Source organism: Tupaia chinensis, unplaced genomic scaffold (genome assembly GCF_000334495.1).
Source record: "Tupaia chinensis unplaced genomic scaffold, TupChi_1.0 Scaffold000451_2, whole genome shotgun sequence".
NCBI classification, from domain to species: domain Eukaryota; kingdom Metazoa; phylum Chordata; class Mammalia; order Scandentia; family Tupaiidae; genus Tupaia; species Tupaia belangeri.
In genome coordinates, this window is record NW_006159958.1 from 3199707 (window position 1) to 3204274 (window position 4568).

The window sequence follows — 4568 nt, forward strand, 5'->3', positions numbered from 1 at the left end:
AAATAAAAAGATTCATCGAAACCAATGATAATGGGCGCACGAGTTTTTATAATCTATGGGACACAGCGAAAGCAGCCATAACAGGGAAGTTCGTAGTAATTAGTGCTCGCAAGAAAAAGGGGGATAGTCGGGGCCAGCAGTTAGCATAATGGCTATGTCGCTGGATTCTCATGTAGTTGACCATGGTTCGAGTCCCGGACCCGGTGACTTAAACTCACACTGGGCATATGTGCGTGCGTGCCCAAGATCCCGAGAGGAGAATGGAGGAGAAGGGATTGCGGCGTGGCCATCCCCTCTGGGGGGTGATTTCTATCTTTCTGTCTCTCTCTGTCTTTCTGGCGAGCACACGTGCCCAATAAGAAAAAAACCTCTTCAAAAAAAAAAAAAAAGAAAGAATAAAAAGAAAGAAAGAAAGAAAAGGGGGATAGTTAGCAAATAGACAATCTAACAGCACTCTTCAGAGAACTGGAAAAACAACAAGAACCTCCTCCCCAAATAAAAACCAAAACAAAGCAAAAAAAAAAAAAACATCAGTAGAAAAGAAATAATAAAGATTTAAAGGGCTGGCAGGTAGCTTGGTGGCTAACACGCTGGACTTCTGGTATACCAGGAAAACTAGAGAGAGAGACAAACAGAAATAAGAAGACAAAAAAAGCAATCAATAGAACGTCTAATGAAAGGAGAGACACAAGTCCGCAATTACCTGTAATAATGTTGTATGTTACAGGACTGAATTCTCCAATCAAGACACACAGACTGGCCGAATGGATGAAAAAGCAGAAACCTTCTGTCTGCCGCCTACAAGAAATGTACCTAACTAATGGATAAAGACATGCAGAGACTTAAAGTGAAGGCCTAGAAAAAGGTATTGTAGGGACCAGCAGTTAGCATAATGGCTATGTCGCTGGACTCCCAGTCGACCGCGGTTCAAGTCCTGGACCCGGTGGCTTAAAACTCACGCCGGGTGTGTGTGCGTGCGTGCCCAAGATCCCGAGAGGAGAATGGAGGAGAAGGGATTGTGGCATGGCCATCCATCCTGGAGGGTGATTTCTCGCTTTCTGTCTCTCTGTCTCTCTCTGTCTGTCTGGCGAGCGCACGCGCCCTATAGCAAAAAAAAAAAAAAAAAAAACTCTCAAAAAAAAAAAGAAAAAGAAAAAAGAAAAAGATGTTCTATGCAAATGAAAACCAAAAAAAGGATGAAGTCATAATACTGACTTCAGATAAAATGGGTTTTAAGATCAAAACTGTAAGAAGAGACAAAGAAGGACGTTGCATAGTACTGAAAGGGCCGAATACATCAAGAAGATTTAACACTTACAAATTTGTATCTATGCATCCAACTTGGGAGTCCCCAAATACATGAAGGAAAGACTCCTAGAGCTACAAGGGGACACAGATGGCAATAGACTAATTGTTGGGGATCTCATCACTCCACTCTCTCTTTTGGACAGATCATCTAGACAAAAAATAAGCAAAGAGATATAAGATCTAAATGATACCGTAAATCAAGCAGACTTGACAGATATCTATAGAACTTTCCATCCCCAAACCAGAAAATATACATTTTTCTCACACCTGCATGGAACTTTTTCAAAGATTGACCACATGATAGGGCACAAAACAAGCCTTTACAAATTCAGAGGCATAGAAACTATATCCAGCATCTTCTGTAACCATGATGGAAATGAAACTTGAAATTAACTTAAAAAAAAAAAAACCCTCAAAAATACATGAACGTATAGAAACTAAACAACCTTCTCCTGAATGACTTTATAACTACTGAAGAAATTAAGACTGAAATCAAAAGAGTCATTGAAACCAGTGATAATGCATGCAAGAGTTTCCATAACCTATGGGACACGGCAAAGGCAGTCATCAGAGGCAAATTCATAGCAATTAGTGTGTGTAAAAAAAAAAAAAGATGGAAAGGTGGCAAATAGACAACTTAACAACATGCCTCAGGGAACTGGGATAACAACAATGAAAAAACACTAGGAGAAAATAAATACAAAGGTTCAAGCAGAAATAAATGAAATAGAGAATAAATGAACCATATAGAAAATAAATGAAATCAAAAGCTGGTTCTTTGAAAAGATAAGCAAAATTGACACACCATTAACTAGACTAATTAAGAAGAGAGAAAGGAACTAGATAAATTGAATTCGCAATGAAACAGGCAATATTACAACAGAAATACAAAACACCATTAGAATATACTATGAGTGACTGGGACCAGCAGGTGGTGTAATGGCTACATTGCTGGACTCTCATGTGGTCGACCGCAGTTCGAGTCCCAGACCCAATGGCTTGAACTCACTCCAGGCGCGTGTGCATTCGTGCCCAAAATCCTGAGAGGAGAATGGAGGAGAAGGGATTGTGGCGTGTCCATTCCCCTGGGGAGTGATTTCTTGCTTTCTATCTCTCTGTCTCTCTCTGTCTTTCTGGTGAATGCATGTGCCCTATAGCAAAAAATATCTCTATCTCTCTATCTCTATCTACTATGAGTCACTATATGCCAACAAACAAGAAAATCTGGATGAGAGGGACAAATTCCTGGACACATATAATCTACCAAGATTGACTCAGGAAGACATAGAAAGCCTGAAGCCATAACAGGCCTTGAGATTGAATCAGTAATAGATAAATTCCCAACAAAGGAAAGTTCGGGTCCTGATGGCTTCACTTCTGGATTCTACCAAACTTTTAAAGAAGAGCTTACCCCCATTCTACTCAAACTATTTCTAAAAATCCAAAAGGAAAGAACCCTTCCAAATTCATGTTATGAAGCCTCCATCACCCTCATCCCCAAAACAGACAAAGATAGGACAAAAAAGGAATCCTACAGACCAATATCTCTGATGAATATAGATGCAAAAATTCTCAGTAAGATACTAGCAAATCATATTCAATGACACATAACAAAGATTATACATTATGACCAGGTACATTTTTTTAAAAAAGAATTATTTTAATTTAACTTCACTCATTTATTTTTAAATTTGACCAGAGAGGGACAGAGAGAGAGGGAGAAAGTGAGAAAGCAAGCCACCAGGTCCAAGACTCGAACTGCAGTCAGCCATGTGGGAGTCCAGCACCCTTAACCACCATGTCACTTGCCAGCCCCCATGACCAGGTACATTTTATTCCAGGGATGTAAGGGTGGCTAAACATACCCCAAAACCGTACGTGTAATACACCATATTAACAGAAAGAAAGATAAAAAGCCGTATGATCAATCCATGCAGAGCAAGTGTTTGATAAAATACAACATCTCTTTATGGTCAAGACTCTCAGCAAAATCAGCAAAGAAGGGAACGTTTCTCAACACAATAAAAGCCATCTTTGAAAAACCATAACGAATATCAAACTGAATGGGGGTACTAGACAAGGCTGCCCACTTTCTCCACTCCTTTTCAACGTAATTCTGGAAGTCCTCGCCAATGGGGTGAGAAAAGAGAATAAAACGAAAAGCGGGAAAGAAGAAGTGAAATGACCTCTGTTTGCAGGTGACATGATTGTATACATAGAAGATCCAAAGGTACCCTCGGAAAAAAACTCCTGGAAGTGACAAATGAATACGGTAAGTGGCAGGATACACAATTAACACACAACCATCTATAGCATTTCTATACACAAACAACAGACTGAGGTAGAACTGAAGAATGTAATCCCATTTACCATAGCCACAAATAAATCTATAATAAATCTAACCAAAGAAGTCAAAAACCTCTATAAGAAAAACTAGGAAAATCTTAAAAAAGACATAGAAAATGACACACAAAAAAGTGGAAGGCCGGGACCAGCAATTGGCATAATGGCTATGTTGCTGGACTCCCATGCATTTGACTGCGGTTCTAGTCCCGGACTTGGTGGCTTAAACTCACATCGGTGCATGTGCGTGCGTGCCCAAGATCCTGAGAGGAGAATGGAGGAGAAGGGATTGTGGTGTGACCATCCCCCCTGGGGGGGCGATTTCTCACTTTCTGTCTCTGCGTCTCTCTCTCTCTCTCTTTCTGGCGAGTACCGGGCGAGTACACGCCCCCTATAGAAAAATCTTTAAAAAAAAAAAAAAAAGTGGAAGGGCGTCCCACATTCCTGGAAGAATTAATATATTTAAAATGGCAATTCTACCAAAACTAATCTACATATTTAATACAATGTCAATCAAAGTACCACAGATTTTTTTTTTTCATTTTTAACTTTTAAAACTTTATATTTCCTAAGATTCTGGCAATAGCTTTCTATAACAAGACACAGTGACCCAGCCCTGCCACTCAACTTGTTTATAATAAAACTCAGGTTCAATATAAAGCTGCCTTTCTAAAAAAAGAAAATCAAAACCCTGCTTCTTACATGCTAAATATCTTGGCAAACATGCCATTAGACACGAACTTAGATAGGAAGAGTAAAAGTTAACAAAAGCTAAACATTGGAGCCTAAACAAAATCCATACAAAAAATAAAGTCAACTCTCGCTGGTTACATAAAACTTTCCTGACTGGTTAAAACTTAATAGTAGAGGGAACCAGCAGTTAGCGTAATGGCTATGTCCCTGGACTCCCAAGTAAT